Source organism: Caretta caretta, chromosome 1, assembly GCF_965140235.1.
Source record: "Caretta caretta isolate rCarCar2 chromosome 1, rCarCar1.hap1, whole genome shotgun sequence".
Classification (NCBI taxonomy): Eukaryota; Metazoa; Chordata; order Testudines; family Cheloniidae; genus Caretta; species Caretta caretta.
This window is the reverse complement of record NC_134206.1, coordinates 166,467,731-166,489,216: the sequence shown is the minus strand read 5'-3', so window position 1 is coordinate 166,489,216 and position 21,486 is coordinate 166,467,731. Positions and strand designations below refer to the sequence as shown.

Here is a 21,486-nt window from a genome sequence, read left to right as displayed (position 1 = left end):
TGTGCTTGGCAAGTGGACTGAACCCTATCCTTCCACGAGAGGTCAGTAAACAGAAATTGTCCATCCTCACATACTCATTCTGGCGCCAAGTATGGCCACATTATCTGAGGAAGGTGGGTGTATTCCTGATCTTAGAAAGACTCTGGTATGGATTTTGTTTTTAAATAACTGTTCAATCCAGTAGTTTCAGACAGTGAAACTTGTCCAAGCTCATGCACAATATTTAATCTTTAAAATTGTTTGGAGTGGTGAAAATCAGTACATTTTGATATCAGATATGTAGAATTAGTTCAATCATTTATTTTAATTAACTGTTTGCCTGATAAATACTTTCTGAATGGAACGTGTAGAGGTTCCATACTCCAAGTGCAGAGGCAGTTTAAACCAGTGTTTATGGGATTCTTTTGCTTCCAGTGAGAATCTGTTTTAGACTTAGGACTGGAAAATTCTAAGCTGTGTCTGCCTATGTCAGCAAAATTTATGTCCCTGAGGGGTGTGAATATTCTACCCCCTGAGTAACATAAGTTACACTGATATAAGCGCTAATGTGCACAATGCTATGTCGGTGGGAGCTTCTCCTGCAGATATAGCTTATGCTGCTCGCAGGGGTGGTTTTTTTATGCCTATGGGAAACCAGCATAGAGCATCTTCACCACAGTTCTGTACATGTAGACATGGCCTAAGACTATTATGTCTGCTTTTCAGTTACAAGTCAGAGTACTGCCAACTCCACCCCCAATGTATAAATAGTATAAACTGAGGTCTGCTTTCTCTCATCCTCCCCCATGGAATCTTTTTTTAAATGGTGCCTTGTGGAAATAAATTCAGTGGACAGAACAACAGGAGAGGAACAGAAGACAGCTATAAACAGCTTCTGAGTTATGCCACTCGGAACTACCATTGCAATGGGAAATTAATCAAGTTTACAAGTTTCTGAAATGAGCCAAGGCCTTGAAATAATAATTAGGTTCCACCACCAGGAAGTGCTCTTCTTATCACTGCTCTTTCATGATATTATTACCCCTTTCCTTTTAGCATTAATCCAACCATCCTATACAGTGTTAGAATCCCTGTCCCTACAGAATAAAATCATTTTCCTCTCAGAGTTTCCTGTGACTAGTCTGGCTGCCCTTACTGTTCTCCAGGGCTCTGGAGCCCATTTACTTACTGTTACGTGCCTGCTTACCAGTGACAGGACTGATAAACCACAGAAGCAGTGGTGGGCAACCTGAGGTCCGCAGGCCGCAAGTGGCCTGTCAGGGTAATCCGCTGGCGGGCCACCAGACAGTTTGTTTACATTTGCATGGACGCCTGCAGCTCCCAGTGGCTGCAGTTTGCCATTCCTGGCCAATGGGAGCTGCAGGAAGCGGCACAGGCCACAGGTTCTCCTTCTCCCCTCTCCCACTGCCTGTAGGGATACCCAAGGCTCTTCTCAATTCTCACCCTGTCTCTGGGCAATTTCATCAGCACTATCATCTCTAGGATAATGACTTGCAAATCTCTCTTTCTGCCCCAGCCTATCTCCTTCCATTCAATCCCACATTTCAGCCTCTCTCCCGGAAGCAATGTCTTGTCATCAGCTGAAACTTAACATGACCATAATCAAACTCCTTATGTTTCCTCCCAAACCTTCCCTGCTGACAGCACCACCATCTCTCTCATTACTCAAACCTGCAATTTGTGGTACTTTTGACTCCTCCCTTTCCCAGTCATCCAGGCCAGATCCAAATCCTGCCATTTTTTCCTCCTCAAATCCATCCTTTTCTTTTCATCACCAAATCTTCTTTTCACAGCCAAATCTTTCATTCACCCCCTCATTATAGTCCACTTTGATTACTGCAATAGCCTCTTATTTAGCCTCCTAAGTATCCTCATTGTCCTTTTACCAGAGCACAATAAGTCCCTGCTGTTCTGGGCTCCTGCACTAAGAAAGTGTGGCAGGCAGAGCAGTCTCTAGAGCTGGTCTAATTTATGCCTCCAGTATTCAGTGGGAACAGAACTGGGATTAATGTCTTCGACTCTACCTCTGAACTTGAGCTCATCCATAGATAAATACAATCTTATTTGGGTCATGCCCAACTCTTGGTATACTTTAACCCTCCCCCATACATTATGAAGTATAAATTCCTAAAGAATTCAGCTGTTTTCTTCTGGACACAAGTAAATTCTCTTTTTATAGGGCCCTGTCTAGAGGCTGAACTATGCATTATAGCTACAGCCTACTGCTAGATCCTTGGGGTCACATTCTGGCAGGCCTTGCCCATGGACTCCTGAAAGAAAGTCTATGGTCAAAAGTGGGATGGGGACATAGAAGTTGTCCACCCCTATTTTGCCTCTCTCCAAACCTATACAGAGAGTGCTCTGCAAGCACTTTGTAACTAGAGTTAGTGTGATGTGTACTGGGCATGTTCATCTGCATAGAGCTCCTGCCCTGGCAATGATCCCTACCTACCGGCTTTACAGAGATTATTCCTAACAGCAATTCCTGCTTGAACGAATCTTTGGGTGGGGGTACGGAGAGGCCTGCTTAAAGGTTACATCATTAACTCTGATTTTACAGCGTATGCATTAACACTGTGCACAGCACTGAAAGAACTCGGGTGTACACAGTAGCAAGGTTTTCACAGTGTCTGGACCTAATGCTGCAGCTATTGAATTTAATGGGAGTATCTGCATATATCTGACTGAGGTGAGGCTATCCTGCTTTGCAGTGACCAAAGGCCATATAGGTTATCCCAACCATTATTTATGTACTCTGATTATTTAACTGCAGTATAATAGTGTCCAGAGGCCCCAAACAAATAGAGGGCTCTAGTGGATCACTTGCTGTGCAAACACATAATAAGAAACTGTCCCTCCCCCAGACAAGCTCCCCCAGTCAAGTCTAAATAGACAAGACTGACAAAGGGTGACAGAGGGGTCCAGCTACATCACTTGTGATAGGTGCTGGAGACAGGATTTTGGTTTTTGTGAATGTAGAACAGCCATTTCCTACCTTCCAAATATGCAACTCCAAATTCCTTCCACATACCCAACAATTTGGATCCTAGTTCTATTTATCTTCTTCACTTAATATTTTTATCCATGATGGTAGTGAGTTGAGTGAAGAGGACTATCCTACTCAGAAATCTGCGGCTCTCCCCCATTCCTGAGGGAGCCCATATTATGATATGCGATTAGGGTGACCAGATGTCCCGATTTTATAGTTGTCGGGACATCTATAGTTCAGCTTGACAGTGTAGGGTGTTTGCTGAACTCTGTGCTTGCCAAGGGACAGTGAGAAAAAGGTGTATTTTACTCTTATCATTTGAAGCTGTGAGTGCACTAACAATCATGCCTCTGTTTATTGTTTTTTGTGCTTCTGCAGATGTGGTGTTCACAGGAACCCCCTACACACCAGCAGAGCACCTCCGCCAGATAAGGAAGTGACCGAGGAGGAGCAAGGAGGATATGTTTTGGGAGATGCTCTAATCCTCTCATGCCACAGATGAAGAACACAAGGCGTGGAGAGAACTCAATTAATGAAAATTTAAAAATAGTTAGTCAGGAGAGGAAGCAGGGGCATAAGCAAATTGTAGTGGGCCAGGAGCAGATGATAAAAGTGAAGTAGGAGCAAACAGAGATGCTCAAGTCCCTAATAGTGCTGCAGGCAGAACACGTGTGCTTGCCTCCCCCTCTCCCTTGCAGCCCATACAGAACTGCTTGCCGTGCCCTCCCAAAATTCTTCCCACACATTCCTTGAGTCTTCCCAGACCGTTGCAGTACCCTATTCACTCCACCCCTTCAGACAGCTTCCAAAATGATAGCTGTAGTGAGATGCAGCTATGAGAGCCTCCGCCAGGGAAGTGCCCTTGTCAATGTTATGTCCCTTTCCAGAAAGTGTTTTCTGAGTGTTGTTTATTGATACTTAATAAAAAATACTCTCTGAAAGATAATCAATCTTTATTTGTCTCCTACACACGGTGGTTGCTACTGGAATTAATACACAGTGGCAATTAGCACATTTGCAGTCTGCAAATCATGGTCAGGAAGCAATCATCAAAATTTTCATGCAAGGTGGCAAGTTAACAAAGCATGGCAGAATGCTTTATAGAAAGACACATTACTGGTGCTCATTGTCAAAATGGTACCTCAAAGCCTCCCTGATTCAAATAGCGCCCCCTAGTGCCCCTCTAATAGCCCTGGTATCTGGCTGCTTAAAATCAGCCGCCAGGCGATCCAACTCCACACTCCACCCCTGGGGAAACTTTTCACCCTTAGCCTCTATCACAGGGTCACCTCAGGCTTTCTCCCTCTTGAGCCTGCACCCTGTGTTTAGGCTGGTATAATAAAGAATCTTCCATGCCTTCTTTTGCTGGATCACCCAAGTGTCTTTATTTACAGTGTTTGTGCAGTCCCCAATAGCTCGTGCCCCACAGACCCTCCCCAGAGACTCCTGGCTTTTGAGACTTCCTTCTTTGGTAAGGAGACAGTGATACTGCCCTCCTGTCTCCTCCCAGGCTAGCCTCCCCACTGAGATTTGCCCAGGGCTTTTATAGCCCTCTCGTGCCTCAGCCCAACTGTCACTACTTAGCTCAGCATGTTCCTCTGAGCCAGCCCTCGTTAGGGCTTGCAGCTGAACCCCCTGCTGAGTACCTGCATCTCTACCCCGGCCTCCTGGCCAGAGAACAGGCTGCAGCCAGCATTTTGGCAAGGCCTTAAAGGGGTTTACCCCTGCCCTGCCACAGCCTCACAAATATTATGCAGCACACAGCAGGTTGCTATGACCATGGGAGTATTTTCCTCCTTTAGGTCTAACCTGCAATAAAGACAGCCCCGACGTGCTTTTAATCTGCCAAATGTACATTCAATGGTCATTCTGCACCTGTTCAGTCTATTGTTGAAGCGTTCCTTGCTGCTGTCCAGGTTTTCTATGTACGGCTTCATGAACCAGGGAAGTAAGGGGGACTGACATGGGGGAGTATCCTGTGGAAGGCTGGGTCTTCAAGGATCACTGTGGGCATTTCAACATCCTCCAGTGGAATCTTCTGGTGTGGAAAGAAAGTTCCTGTTTGCAGCTTTCTGTAAAGGCTGGTGTTCCTGAAGATGCATACATCATGCACCTTCCCTGACCACCCAGCTTTGATGTTAGTGAAGCAACCTTGGTGATCCACAAGCACCTGCAATACCATAGAGAAGTACCCCTTTTTGTCAATGTACTCCATCACAAGATGATCCAGGACCAAAATTGGGATATCCGTGCCATCTATTGCCCCACCACAATTAGGGAATCCCATTGCCGCAAAGCCAGCCACTATTTCATAAACATTTCCAAGGGCCATAGTCTTTCGTAGCAGGATGTGATTAGTGGCTCTCCATACTTGCAAAAAAGCAACACCCATAGTGGACTTCCCGACTGCAAACTAATTCATGACTGACCAGTAGCAGTCTGGAGTTGCTAGCTTCCACAAAGCAATCAACACATGCTTCTCACTGAGAGGGCAGCTCTCATTTTGGTGCCCTTGTGCCACGGTGCTGGTGCAAGCTTCTCACACAGTACCAGGAAGGTGGCTTTGCACATCCAAAAGTTCTCCAGCCACTGCTTGTCATCCCAGACCTGCATATCGATGCAATCCCACAACTCAGTGCTTGTTTCCTGAGCCCAAGAGCAATGGTCCACTGTGTGAAGCTGCTCCATGAATGCCAAAAGTAATCTGGCATTGTTTCTTTCCATGGCACACAGCAGGGCAGGCACCACAAATTCCTATTCAGATTTGACGTTTATGATATACTACATGATCAGCATAACATTGACCACAACAACAGAGAGCAGCACAAGATCCATTCTTGCAGAAAGAGATGGAGGGTGCAGAGTAAACAAGGGTGGTTTAAAAATGGTGCAAAATGTAGTTGGAAGCCCATGGAATGATGGGACGGAAAAAACTGCATCATGGACGTTGAGCCCACATCATAACACACTCTGATCCACTCTGCGTTCCCACAACTCCTAGCAGCAGAAGGTGGTGAGTTGCACTGAGATAGCTACCCAGCACTCACTCCTCTCACTGTCTATGCTAGAGCACCAACTGTGGACACGCTCCGCCAACAGAAGGAGCATTGTGTGAACATGCACAAGAGATGTAATTATAGCGGTTTATGACCATTGGTGTTACATCGACTTAACTCTGTAGTGTACACTATACCTCAGACATAGTCTGTCCACTAGGTGTCAAGCCTTTGCTACAAAATGGATGCTCTAATCCACAATGAAGGTTACAATCACCAATGGCGTGCATAAAACAATATGGAATTCATAATTTGACACAGGCATATCCCCAAACTGTCAGAGTGACCCCTCCTTTCTGTCCTTCCCCAGAAGCTCCAACTTTTCCTTCTCCCTTTCATCAGAGACCACGTACTGGTCAGGTTGGAGATGGGGATTTCCATTGCTAGTTCTGAGAGACCAAGCCATTATGCTGCTATGGCAGAGTTCAGTCTCACAGGAAAATTGAAATCTAGGCCTGCAGACTCCCATCTCACCATGCAGCTATGCACATAAAATACTCTTGTGGCCAAGTGCATTTGGAGCTGCCATAGAAAGAATGAAAGATGAGTGGTTTTCAAGGCTCTGCCCATTGCTTTACCTGCAGCAGGAGAACAATTACAGTGAGGAAGGGTGGCTCTGGGGTCATGCAACTTTCTCAGCTCCAATTTTCCTTTTCTCTACCCTGTCCTACCCTAAGAGGCACAAAGCTCAGATTCTTCTTGCTGTACACATAAGGACATAAGAATGGCCATGCTGGGTCAGAACAATGTTCCATCTATCACAGTATCCTGTCTTCTGACAGTGGCCAATGCCAGGGGCTTCAGAGGGAATGAACAGAACAGGCAATCATTGAGTGATCCATCCCCTGTCGCCCACTTCCAACTTCTGGTAATCAGAGGCTAGGGACACTCAGAATGAGAGGTTGCATCCCTGACCATCCTGGTTAATAGCCATTGATGGGCCTATCCTCCATGAACTTATCTAGTTCTTTTTTGAATCCTGTTGTAGTTTTGGCCTTCACAACATCCCTGACAATGAGTTCCACAGGTTGACTGTGCACTGTGTGAAGAAGTACTTCTTATGTTGGTTTTAAACCTGCTGCCTACTGATTTCATTACGTGAGCCCTGATTCTTCTGTTATGTGAAGAGGCAAATAACACTTTCTTATTCACTTTCTCCACACAGTCATAATTTTGTACATCTCCATCATATCCCCTCTTAGCTGTCTCTTTTCCAAGCTGAAAAGTCCCAGTCTTTTTCATTTCCTCTCATATGGAAGTTGTTCCATATCCTTAATCACTTTTGTTGCCCTTCTCTGTACTTTTTCCAATTCTAATATATATATTTTTGAGATGGGGTGACCAGAACTTCATTCAGTATTCAAGGCATGGACAAAGAATGGATTTATATAGTGGTATGATGATATTTTTCTGTCTTATTAGCGATCCCTTTCCTAATGGTTCCTAACATTCTGTTAGCTTTTTTGACGGCCACTGCACACTGAGCAGATGTTTTCAGAGATTGTAAAGTTTCATAAGGAACACCTGACACAGTCATGCCCTTAGATATCCAAATGACATCAACTGACATCAAAAACTGAGGGTGCAAAGCAGAGGCCAACTTTTGAACATTTAGACCACTCTATGTGAAGTATCTGAGCTACATCTGTTGTGAGAATTATGGGCCAGTTCTTGAGCTAAAATCAGCATAGGTTCAATGGAGCTGTGCTAATTTGCACCAGCATAGGATCAGCACAACTACAACATAAATGTATCCATCTTTTGTGTATATGCAATATCGTCCATAATATTGCAACAATGTAATTTTTAAAATTTCATTTCCTTGGTGTTGCATTATATTTGTATCTTAAGAGAACACTGTTAAAGTGCTAGTGGAGGAGCTGGTAGCAAGCCCTAAATTTAGGTTGCATAACATTTTCCATTATAAAAGATTCTTGTGATCTTCTCTTTGATAAATTCTCACAACTCCATGGTATTCAGAAGGCCTTTGATATTCGGCAGGGGGAATGGCTTTTTTTTTTTTTTTTTTGGCTTCATGAAATTCAGTTATGATTTGGCTGAGCTATGATATGTTAAAAAAACACATTCCATTCTCTTGCTTGTGTTCCTCAGGAAAATTTGGACAGCCTGCCAAAATCACTGAATGTTGTGAGGCCAAGCTCATGCTGCTGCTGGAGTGGGAGTGAGGAGAGAGAGCCAGGCTGAGCGCTGCACACAAACCTCCAAACCCAGCCTCTGCTCTCAGTGGCCCCTTCACATGCATACACATACTCCAAGGCACAACATGGGATAGAAACTTGGCCAACATCCAGCTGTGGAGGGGGAAAGAGAGAAAGAGATGGGGACAGGGCTCCTCTCAGCCACTCCTTGGTGCCAATAGCCAGTCTCTCCCACTGAGAGCAACACCTGGGGCAGGAGCTGCCCCAGTTCCTGAGGGTGGAGAAGAGAGAAAGTCAGGCCAGGCTGGGTTTCCCCCTGAGTATCCCCTGGACTCAGCACCCGGACCAAGCAACCCATCCTCCCATCTGTAAAGAGAGCCTTCTTCCTTGCTAGCTAATGTTGTTAGCCATGTAGCGCAGGTAGTGGCAGTCTGTGCTACAGTATTGAAAGTCTGTGGGTCCAACCCTTCTGATGACTCATGAGCGGGCAGGGGGACTGTTACAGATGCACACAGTAGCATCTGTTTGTTCTTTTTTCTTAAACAAAAAAATCACACCCCCCCCTCTACGATTCTCCCCTTCCCCAAAACCTAGGAAACTATGTTACAACAAACTACATTAAAATATGTTATTAATGTTGCAAAGCTCATGCAAACTTCATTCTGGCCTCTTGTGTGTGCATTATGATACAATCATTCAGCACACAGATGGGCTACAAGAAGGCAGGCCTGACGTCAGGGCACTCTATTTACAAGGGGGTTTTTTGTATTTAAAAACCAACTACCTCTTCCTCCACCACAATTTAGAAGTGCAATTTTTTATATATTTTATATCATTTCTCATTGTTACTTGTGAGATGCTAGTAATATTCATATTCCTTTCTGTTTTTGCCTCTATTCTATTGCAAGTTATAAGAAATGACTTGTGGGTATGGTTTTGAAACCTAACCACCTCTCCACTACTCAAAAAATTAGTACATATGAATGAACTTTGCAAACTATTAAACAAGACAAACAGTGCAGGCTACATATTTGGCTGACTAACTTTGAGAATGTGAAGATGGGCAGGATTTGTTCCCTTATCTTTACATTTGTGTCATTTCCTTCAATTATACATTAAAACTGAAAAACGTCTAGCACAAGAGGCAGCTGACCCAGTACAGAAGTTTGTAAATTCAGAAACTTTCAAGGTTATTATTAAGGTCAGTGCACGAATTAGATTACTGAGTGGTATGCAGGTGACCCAGTAGTTATCAGTCCAAGAAGACTGAAAAACTAGATTTTGAGAGAATAAATAAATGACATTTCTGATATATTTCAGAGTAACAGCCGTGTTAGTCTGTATTCGCAAAAAGAAAAGGAGTACTTGTGGCACCTTAGAGACTAACCAATTTATTTGAGCATGAGCTTTCGTGAGCTACAGCTCACTTCATCGGATGATTCATCGGATATTCATCTGATATAAGAAAGCTGAACAAGAAACAGAGTGTATGTTCATCTGTCTAAGATCAGAATCATGGTCAACCATCCTGCTGAAGGATGTCTCATGCTAATAGAACTTGTGATGTACTGGGTATCACATAAAATAAGCAAATACAATTCTCTTTCAGATTTTATAAACCAATGTTATAATAGAGCCTAGTGAAAAGTATACTCAGAACACAGAATTGGGTCTCTGGGCCAGTATTTCCCCTGTTCCTAGAAATGTCTGCTGACAGGGCATAAAAGAAGATAAGAAAGAAACAGAGAACCAGTTACTGTGTTGGATTTAGCTTGTTTCTATTTTGAAGAGTCTTGCCCCAGATGACAGGTTTCAGAGTAGCAGCCGTGTTAGTCTGATGAAGTGAGTTGTAGCTCATGAAAGCTTATGCTCGAATAAACTTGTTAGTCTCTAAGGTGCCACAAGTACTCCTTTTCTTTTTGCCCCAGATGCTGACTCACTGTTATTTCAGTTCAGATCGAATTCAATACATACTCACTGCTCAGGAGTGTATTGCTCGTTCCACACAACAACGTGAGGAAAGATATGACTCAGCACTTTCCCCCCCACAAAAACAAAAAACCTTTTGTAGTGATAATCAAGGTGGGCCATTTCCAGCAGCTGACAAGAACATCTGTCAACAGTGAGGAGTGGAGGGGGGAATAAACATGGGGAAATAGTTTTACCTGTGTAATGACCCATCCACTCCCAGTCTCTATTCAAGCCTAAGTTAATTGTATCCAGTTTGCAAATTAATTCCAATTCAGCAGTCTCTTGTTGGAGTCTGTTTTTGAAGTTCTTTTGTTGAAGAATTGCAACTTTTAGGTCTGTAATCGAGTGACCAAAGAGATTGAAGTGTTCTCCAACTGGTTTTTGTATGTTATAATTCTTGACATCTGATTTGTGTCCATTTATTCTTTTACGTAGAGACTGTCCAGTTTGACCAATGTACATGGCAGAGGGGCATTGCTGGCACATATCACATTGGTAGATGTGCAGGTGAACGAGCCTCTGATGGTGTGGCTGATGTGATTAGGCCCTATGATGGTGTCCCCTGAATAGATATGTGGACACAGTTGGTAACGGGCTTTGTTGCAAGGATAGGTTCCTGGCTCGTTCACCTGCCAATGTGATATATGCCATCATGTGCCAGCAATGCCCCTCTGCCATGTACATTGGTCAAACTGGACAGTTTCTATGTAAAAGAATAAATGGACACAAATCAAACGTCAAGAATTATAACATTCAAAAACCAGTTGGAGAACACTTCAATCTCTCTGGTCACTCGATTACAGACCTAAAAGTGGCAATACTTCAAGAAAAAGACTTCAAAGACAGACTCCAACAAGAGACTGCTGAATTGGAATTAATTTGAAAACTGGATACAATTAACTTAGGCTTGAATAGAGACTGGGAGTGGATGGATCATTACACCAAGTAAAACCATTTCCCCATGTTTATTACCCCCCACCCCCCACTGTTCCTCAGATGTTCTTGTCAACTGCTGGAAATGGACGACCTTGATTACCACTACAAAAGGTTCCCTGCCCCCCCTCCCCCCTCCCGCTCTCCTGCTGGTAATAGCTCACCTTAAGTGATCACTCTGGTTACAGTCTGTATGGTAACACCGATTGTTTCATGTTCTCTATGTATATAAATCTCCCCACTGTGTTTTCCACTGAATGCATCCGATGAAGTGAGCTGTAGCTCACAAAAGCTTATGCTCAAATAAATTTGTTAGTCTCTAAGGTGCCACAAGTACACCTTTTCTTTTCATCACTACATAATTTTCCTTTGGTTTTGTTGGCTTAAATCAAGCCATGCTATTTAAAAGTGTTTTTTTTTTTAATTTAAAAAAAGAACTATCCCTCCCTCGCACACTAAAGATTGTCATTCACACAGGTATTGGGACTGACTCCACAGCAGCTTTATGCCAGATAGAGCAATATACATTATTAATTAGAACTCCATGCTTCTTCCAGAGTTCAGACAGAGCATGCAGAGAACCCTTCAGACACATGGACAGCAGAAGAGCCACATTTAGAGCTCTGAAAAGGCTCAAAAGGCACAGGCTGAGGATCACTGCTTTGTATTATATAAATATATCTTGCCAAGAAAAGTTATGAAGTTACTTACCTTCTCATATAGAAATCGCAAGACAGAAGCAGAAGAAGGGGGAAAAAGCAAACTTTTTAGCACTTGAATTAGCTAGCCTTAATGAGCAAAGAGCACTCCAGACTTGTGTTCATCTTTGTGTTTTTTTATTTTTATATTTAATATGGACTGTCTCTAGAAAAGAACACCTGGGATTTCCTTTAGACGGTTGTGTTTATGTTCAAATTGTGACTACCTCATAGTTTTTGATATGCGTCTTTCTGGCCTTTGAAGAAACAAGAATGACATCCTCCTCTTCCCACTATACACAGCATAAAGATTACCTTAATATGTACATGAAAACCTATCAGATTTTCTGGACATAACTTTAGTCCTACTGTAACTCCGTGAAACTACATCTCCATGGACATCCTGAAAAGACTTATTCATGTGCTTAACATTAAGGACATGAGTAGCTTCATTGAATTCAAAGGGATTACAAATTATGTTCTTAATTATAAGAACACTAAAGCCAACCTGGCAGTGTAAGGAAACCTCAGAACATGTGTAATTTATATTTATATTGCATAATGGTGTAAGGGGCCTTACTGTAAACGAGAGTCAGGCCCTTTATAAGTCTTCAGATCAGATGAGATACCTGGCCTTACCATGCAGCCATGGTGGAATCCATGCTAAGGAGGCAGTAGAGTCCTGGGGTTGGCCCAGAATGTCCAGTTTACTGTAAGGGAATTTGTAGTGGGTTCACTGTGGAGAACGATGGCAGAATAGGACTTATGAGGTTTTTTGTTTAGTCAGTTTATGTATGTATTCAGTTAGACTACAGATAAATATAGAAAACCCCCATCCCTAAGAGCCTCTGGTTCAATAACCTAATGATTAAAGCTGATGCTCTAAAGACTTTGATGCTACAGGTTCAAGACCACAGTATGATCTGCTATTATTGTTATTAAACTACAAATTATATTTACAATATCTTGCACTGGGGAAGTTAAGGCTGCTATCTCTAAGCAGAGCAGCCAAACAGTTGTAGCAGGAGTGCTGCCTGGGTATAAGGACACAGACTTGTTCATAGGTTTTATAATCTTTCTTTTACACACAAACTATGTAAAACTGTAACCTTAAACTCAGATCCTGCAAACACTCATGCGAGTGCATAACTTTACTCATGTGAGTAGCCCCATGGACTCCAGTAGGACTATTCAAGCAAGTAAAAGTATGTGTGATTAAGTGTTTCCAGGATTGGGGCCTTAGATACCATAGAATGAGTATTCTTGTTCAGGCCTGGGCATGTGAAGGATGCAAATTAGCATTCTTTTGAAATAGCATGCTAGTGAATGCCACTGGTTCAGTCACTGATACTGTTAGTGTTTGGTTTAGTCAAGTATGTGGTATCATAGCAGCCTGTCACTCCCACTACATGTTTTTGTAGATATTGGAAGAAAACGTTTCAGAGACTTGGGGCTGTGATGTTTAAAATTAAGTGAGGCAAATTATCATAAAAAACAGACCCAACGGGAACAAGAAAGCATTATCCCCCAATAAGTGGGGATGATAATATTTACCTACCTCACAAGGGTGTTGTAAACTTCAGTTGGTTAGAGCAGGGATCAGCAACCTTTGGCACACGGCCTGCCATGGTAAGCCCTCTGGCAGGCCAGGCCAGTTTGTTTACCTGCCGTATCCACAGGTTCGGCTGATTCCAGCTCCCACTGGTCGCGGTTCGCCACTCCAGGCCAATGGGGGCTGTGGGAAGTGGCGACCAGCACCTCCCTCGGCCCGTGCCACTTCCAGCAGCCCACATTGGCCTGGAGCGGCGAACCGTAGCCAATGGGAGCTGTGATCTGCCGAACCTGTGGATGTGGCAGGTAAACAAACCGGCCCGTCCGGCCCGCCAGGGGGCTTACCCTGGCGGGCCACATGCCAAAGTTTGCCGATCCCTGGGTTAGAGCAAGACTGTTCCCAGCTCTGCATAAGTCCACATGGGTAGAAGAAAGCACAAGAGACCTTCTCTCTCATGTCTGCACAGAGGCCAGGCACAGTTGCCTTCCATAGTCTCCCTTAAGACTGTATAAGCCTAACAACCTAGGCAGAGTTAGTTCCCCCAAATAGTTCTGGAGCTAGTCCCACTTGGGTGTGTGTGGATGGAAGTGCACACTGCATCCTGTCAAAGGGTGACACTGGCTGTACCAGCCCAGTCATTCACCTTCGGCCTGCATCATGTGTAGGCATTTATACCAGTGCAAAGTGAGAACCAAGCGGTGTAAGATGCTATCAAATCAGATGACCGCATTTAACACACAATATGAATTGGTCTAATGGTTACATAAAGTGCCAGGCAATGGTGAATTGGACCCATTGTGTCTACAGAAGCACAATGGGCCTGATTTTCCATTCCACCAGAGTAATCTCACTGCAATCAATAGTGTAAATTTGGTGTAACAGTGGAAAATTAGGTCCATCATTCCAGCGCCTCCAGTAGGGTGTTGTGCCTCCAATCTGCCCTGTCAAGTGTGTCCTTAATGTTTAAAAAAACACACACTTGGAGACCCTCAGATGGAAGGTACAAAAACAAAAGAAAACACAGAGCGCACACTCACACAAAAACCAAACCAAACCAGAACAACCACTACCATAGCAAAACAGCAGAATAAAAGAGGTGGTCAGAAATAAAGACATCCTTTAAAAACTGGAAGTCAAACCCTAAGGAGAAAAATAGAAAGGAGTATAAATTCTGGCAAGTCAAGTGTAAAAGTTTAATTAGGCAGGCCAAAAATGAATGCAAATGCGGCAGTGGCAGCAGGCCCCTGGGGCCCTTTTAAATTGCTGGGGCCCCTGGGCAATTGCACCCTTTGCTCACCCCCTATCTGCAGGGGGTGACCTGCAGGTGTCAATAGAGGAGGTTTGGGAACAAATTGATAGGTTAAACAGTAATAAGTCACCAGGATCAGATGGTATCCGCCCAAGAGTTGTGAAGGTATCCAAAAATAAAATTACAGAACTACTAATTGGGGTATGTAACCTATCGCTTAACTCAGCTTCTGTACCAGATGACTGGAGGATAGCTAACACGATGCCAATTTTTTAAAAAGACTCCAGAGGCATTTGTGGCAGTTACATGCCAGTAAGCCTAACTTCAGTACCAGGCAAATTGGTGGAAACTATGGTAAAGAACAGAATTATCAGACACATAGATGAACACCATTTATTGGGGAAGAGTCAACACGACTTTTGTAAAGGGAAAGCATGTCTCATCAATCTATTAGAATTCTTTGAAGGTGTCAACAAACGTGAACAAGCATGATCCAGTGGATATAATGCACCTGGACTTTCAGAAAGCCTTTGACAAGGTCCCTCACCAAAGGCTCTTAAACAAAGTAAGCAGTCCTAGGATAAGACGGAAGGTTCTCTCATGGATTGCTAACTGGTTAAAAGATAGGAAACAAAGGATAGGACCAAAAGGTCAGTTTTCACAGTAGAGAGAGGTAAATAGCAAGATCCTCCAAGGATCTGCAGTGGGACCAGTGCTGTTCAACATATTCTTAAATGATCTGTAAAACGGGGTAAACAGTGAGATGGCAAAGTTAGCAGATGATAAAAAAACTACTCAAGATAGTTAGGTCCAAAGCAGACTGCGAAGAGTTACAAAGCGATCTCACTAAACTGGGTGATGAGGCAAGAAAATGGCAGACAGATTCAGTGTTGATAAATGCAAAGTAATGCACACTGGAAAAAATAATCCCAGTGTAACAGGGATCTTGGAGGGCCAGGTGGCCTAGTTGTTGGAACACTTGAGTTCTGGTCTTTTGCTTCCCTGCTCGAGGTGTCTCAGTTTTTAAGGCCGTGGAGTAGGGGTACCTGGGCCCTCCTACTCCACCATGTCCCAGCCGAGGGCCCTGCATGAGTCCACCCTTGAATAGGGGACCTCCCAATGGGGAGTCTATGTCCACTGCCCTGGGCTACTTCCTACTGTTGTCCCTTCGGTTTGGGGTGTGGCCCCTATAGTCCAAGTCACTGTGGTGGCTTGTCTCTAGAAGTGCCCCCTTGTGGAATTTGGGTGGCATCCTGCTGCGGTCCCATGTTCCTCCAGGTGGGGCAGCCATAAGTTTGGCAGCGCTGGAACCCCACAAGGTCTCGATGCCTCAGTCACCCCGTTATTTCTTAGGCTGGGTACTTCTAAGTTCTTCGGCCAGGGAGATGATACTTATTTCCTTGTGACTGCCTTGGCTGGCAGGCTAGTAACCCTTCCCCTCAGGGAGGGAGGCAGCAAGCTCCTGCCTTTTCACCAGTCAGCCCCAAACTGAGCCAGACTCCCTCCTTTCCTCCTCCACCCCTCCAGGCCTGGCATTGGCTGCAGGTATAACAGGGCAGAGCTAACTGGGCCCAAAGTCTCTCTTTCATCCCTTCCCTGCTGGTGGTGATCTCTCTGCTTCATCACATGCAACTATACATACAAAATGATGGGGTCTAAATTAGTTGGTATCTCTCAAGAAAGAGATCTTGGAGTCATCGTGCATAGTTTCTGAAAACATGGCTCAATGTGCAGTGACAGTCAAAAAAGATAACAATGTTAGGAATCATTAGGAAAAGGGTAGATAATAAGACAGTAAATATCATAGTACCACTATATAAATTTTTGGTACACCCACACCTTGAATACTGTGTGCAGATCCAGTCGCCCCATCTCAAAAAAAGTTAGATTAGAATTGGAAAAAGTACTGAGAAGGGCAAAAAAAATTATTAGTGGTATGGAACAGTTTACAGCTTCCATATGAGGAGAGATTAACAACACTGAGACTGTTCATCTTAGAAAAGGGATGACTGAGGGGGGATATGATTGAGGTCCGTAAAATCATGAATGGTGTGGAGAAAATGAATAAGGAAGTGTTATTTACTTCTTCAAATAACACACGAACCAAACGTCACCCAATCAAATTAATAGGCAGAAAGTTTAAAACATACAGAAGGAAGTCCTTTTTCACACAATGCGCAGTCAACCTGTTGAACTCCTCAGGGGACATTGTGAAGACCAAAAGTAAAACTGGTTCAAAAAAGAATTAGATAAGTTCATGGAGTATAAGTCCCTCAATGGCCATTAGCCAAGATGGTCAGGGACGCAACCCCATGCTCTGGATGTCCCTAAACCTCTGAATGCTAGAAGTTGGGAGTGGATGACAGGGGATGGATCATTCAATAAATTGCCCTACTGTGTTCACTCCCTCTGAAGCATCTGGGTCCAGCCACTGTTGGAAGACTGGACTAGATAGACCATTGGTCTGATCCAGTATGGCCATTCTTATGAATATTCCTCACTCACATGAGTAGGCTCATTGACTAAGACTATGTTTACACTACTGTGGTAAGTTGACCTACACTCTGTGTGATGTTGCATTCCATATGTTTATGGAAATATGCTTATGAGTGTGAATATAATGTAACTGGACTATGTTTTATGCAAAAGGTCTCTTGTAAGGTATCATTACAAAGCTTATAATCTACTGAGTGTGTTCATCCTATTTGTATGAATGTATCATCCTTGTATCTGAAGCTAGAAATATGAAGTATTACTCTGAAGTCCTATTGTAATTATACAAAGTGTGGGCCATTAATGGTGGCTTGGAATCTTGATGGCTCCCATCGACTAGGACAATTGGTTGTAAATGGCTCTGTTTACTTGCAAACCTTCCTGGGTGTGTGCAGGCCAGGCCTGGAAGAATGAAGGCTGGGGTCTCACAGGACATGTGACCATGTCACATGATACTAGAATCCATCTTAAACCTGGTGCTTTTCCATTTAGAAGGAGGGGTGAGGACCCAGAGAGAGACAAAAGATTCCCGCCTTTGCCAAAGCTATAAAAGGGGGTGGAACAGAACAAAGGGGGTCCCAGTCATGTGAAATCCCCTGCTATTCACTGAAGATGCCTGCTGGAACTAACAAAGTCTGTACTAGGGGAAAGGATTGGGCCCAGACTAGGAAGGAGTCTAGTCTGTGAAAGAAGCTTATTGGAACATCTCTGAGGGTGAGATATTACCTGTATTCAGTTTCTTAATGTATTAGGCTTAGACCTGCGTGTTTTGTTTTATTTTGCTTGGTAACTTACTTTGTTCTGTCTGTTATTACTTGAAAGAATCCTACTTTTTATACTTCATAAAAATCACTTTTGTTTATTAGTAAACCCAAAGTAGTGATTAATACCTGGGGGAGCAAACAGCTGTTCATATCTCTCTATAAGTATTATAGAGGGTGAACAATTTATGAGTTTACCCTGTATAAGCTTTATACAGAGTAAAATGGATTTATTTGGGGTTTGGATCCCATTGGAAACTGGGTGTCTGGGTGCTCAAGATAGGTAACCTGCAGAGCTGTTTTCACTTAAAGTCTGCAGCTTTGAGGGCGTGGACCAGAGCTGGGTCTGTCTTGCAGCAGACTACCATTTCTGGCTCAACCAAACAGGGTTCTGGAGTCCCAGGCTGGCAGGGAAAATGGGCTCAGAGGTAATTTCAGCATGTCAGGTGACAGTCCCAAGGGAGTCTCTGTGACCGAACCCATCACATTATGTAACTCCAGCTACATGAATAACATAGCTGGAGTCGATGTACATTAGGTTGAGTTACTGCGGGGTCTACACCGTGGGGGGTCGAAGGGAGAAACTCTCCTGTCGTCTTACTTTACTCTTCTCATTGGGCGTAGAGTACAGGGATTGACCGGAGAGCGATCTGATGCCAATTTGGCGGGTCTTCACTAGACCCGCTAGATCGACCGCTGGTGGATTGATCTCAAAGCGTTGAGCCCAGCTACGGTGTAGACCTGCCCTAAGGATGTGTTAGGGCTGTATAATAAAATCCTCAGTTTGTCATAAAGAGAAATCTTAAAATACATGTATATAATTTATATTATGGAAAGATATTTGTCTTACTTTTAAATGATATATCAGCTATCAATTTCAGAACTTTCCAGACTTGCCTCTTATACAAAAATACTTCGTTCAGTCTTTCGGAAGAGAATACCTTACAAGTATGATGTACTTTACACTTATTCTGAATAGATATAAAATCAGTAGTTTTAGGATTCTGTGTTCCCAGTGGTTTAAAAGAATAAAGTATTACAAAAAAATGCATAGATGCATGAATGTGTGTCTATTTGTGTGAGTGCATGCATGTGCCAGTCTCCCACTGAATGATTTCAGTTAGTAAACACAATATATTGATAATTGGTTATTCAATTGTACAATAGCCTAAATTTTCAAAAGTGACTAGTGATTTTGGGTGCTTCACGTTTTGGGTGCCCAATCTAAGACATTTTATATCATCTTGCATATGAGACATTTACAGCATCCTGTATACATGTGCATGAGTAACTTTACATATGACGGTAATGTGGTTGGTGGAGAAAATAAGGGAGGGTTGATATTCTGAGGGTAGGTGCTTCAGCACTTTTTGATATCAAGGCCCTTTAAGGTGTCTCAGGTTGGGTACCTAAAAGTTGAAACATCAAAATTACTAGTTTCTATTGGTTTCAGAGTAGCAGTCGTGTTAGTCTGTATCCGCAAAAAGAAAGGAGTACTTGTGGCACCTTAGAGACTAACAAATTTATTTGAGCATAAGCTTCGTGAGCTACAGCTCACTTCATTGGATGCATTCGATGAAGTGGGCTGTAGCTCACGAAAGCTTATGCTCAAATAAATTTGTTAGTCTCTAAGGTGCCACAAGTGCTCTGTTAGTTTCTATTGGTAATTTCTTTCATTTTTACTGGGTTTCATGAAGATGTTGACTACAGAACATATTGGGCTAATTCTAGCTTTTAAACAGCACAGTCATTTTATTACAGCAACAAAAAATTCCATCAATTCCTCCCCCCGCCCCCCCCCCCAACCACACCACTTATATGTGTATGCAAGATCAGGTCCTAGGACAAGAAGCTTGCATGCAGTTAATTTTTATTTTTTTATGCCTTTTCTAACATGTCCTGGGCAGAGGTTAAGTTAATCAGGAAACATTTTCCAAGGCTGGAAAAAGTAATGGAGAATCTATTGACTAAAGAGATATAGTAATTGTAAAAAGTGTATTTTATTATTTTCTTTTCTTTGGGTCAAAGCCTATATTTAGAAAAGGGAAAGAAAGAAAGAAAAAGAAGATGAAAAACAGTAATGACCACTGATTAAGTTGACAGTGAAGTTATAAAGGAGAACTATATATAGTTCACACCATGTTTTCAACTGTTGTATTAACATTCCTATTTATACATTTTTGTCACTGATGCTAGGATTTCAGAGCCAAATAGCCACAGAATGTTTATCTCATTTATTGTGTAATATATAACTAGCATGATTCTGAATTTACAACTTAAATCAAGGAACACAGTTCATCGGTGCTGCTTTCCTGATCCTCCTCTTTCACTCCTTTTCAAAAGGCAGCTTTATTCATAGAAAATTACACATGGTGGACCCAATCCTTACTCTTCTATTCTGGCATTACTCACACAAATATTCCCATTGACTTTAATGGAACTACTCTGAAGTGAGCTGTAGCCCACAGAAGCTTATGCTCTAATAAATTTGTTAGTCTCTAAGGTGCCACAAGTACTTCTGTTCTTTTTGTGTAAAGAAAGTGTTTGCAGGATTGGGCCAACTATTTCCATAGTAAAATCATTCCTCAGCATTATTACTTATAGAATTATTATTTGTTTACTTTACTATCTGTAGTGAGCCCAAAATGGACAGTTAACTTTACATGCACATAGAAGACAATCCTCCTGTCTTAAGGTGTTTGCTATCAATTCACTGTGAAAACAAAACCACAGTACAGTATTTGAAATACCAACTTTCAGTCTGAAGAGAGAGTTAATGGCAGGGTAATAATGGCAGGGTTAATGGCAGGGTAATAATTGTGTTATAAGAGAAATTGCCTGTTGCAAAATGCACAAGATACTACATGCCGCTCCTTTAATCACAGCAGTGCATGTTTTTATAAAAGACGAAACAAAGACAAGTACTTACGTTTCTAGGTTTAGTCTGTGAGGCTGTTTACTGTGTGGCTGTCTACTTTATAGACCTTATCTACCCACTGATGCTTTGCTCTTGTTTGACAGGCTGGTTAATCTACAAGGAAGGGTGGAACGTGTGCTCTTGCACTTGCTGTTCTTTTATGTTTTCTAGACGCCAACAGCTCAGGCTGTTTCTATGACAACCAGGAGAGCAGCCCAGGCCTACCAATTTCATGAATAACACAGCAGGATAAGTACCTGTCTTTATTAGCTCTGTCCCTACTTCTGATTGGTAGCATTATACTGATCTTGAAAGTGTGTCCCACACACAAGAAACGTTGTAATATATGAAAGCAAACACGGAGCCCTGAACTTTAATTGTGGCAGGTTAACAAAACAGACATTGTGCATCAGACATGCTCTCAGTGCACAAATAGTTTACATTTAAATATTTAGGACCAAGTTAAAAGTGCCCCAGAGCAGCTGCCCTGAAAGAATGGTGAGAAAGGGCTCCCTGAATCCTTCCCTGCCCCACGCAATCTGCTCATGCTGGGAGAGCAGCTCTGAGGGGAGTGCACACAGTAGCTTTAGTACAGGTAGGGCACAGCTTCCAAGGGTGCTTCTCTAGCGCCACTGTGCTCAACCTGGGTGGAAATTCCATAAACTCCATCAGAATCCTTCTGCTGCTCTCTGCTGGCTTGGACTAGGC

At 43.0% G+C, this 21,486-nt stretch overlaps 1 protein-coding gene across 3 annotated transcripts in view; it reads right to left on the bottom strand.

Annotated features, from left to right (window-relative positions):
• The window catches only part of EPCIP (exosomal polycystin 1 interacting protein), a 37,135-nt gene extending 16,167 nt beyond the window's left edge, over positions 1-20,968 (bottom strand). Inside the window, exons 1-2 of one of the 3 annotated variants that reach the window (XM_075133080.1) lie at positions 20,791-20,967; positions 4,865-5,159 (exon numbers count right to left, since the gene is read on the bottom strand). The gene's annotated coding sequence lies outside the window, so the exon portion shown is untranslated. Of the gene's footprint in view, positions 1-4,864; positions 5,160-20,790 lie in introns of all 3 variants that reach the window. The other 2 variants (XM_075133072.1, XM_075133074.1) reach the window with 2 other exon arrangements.
• Positions 20,969-21,486: the final 518 nt, after the last annotated feature.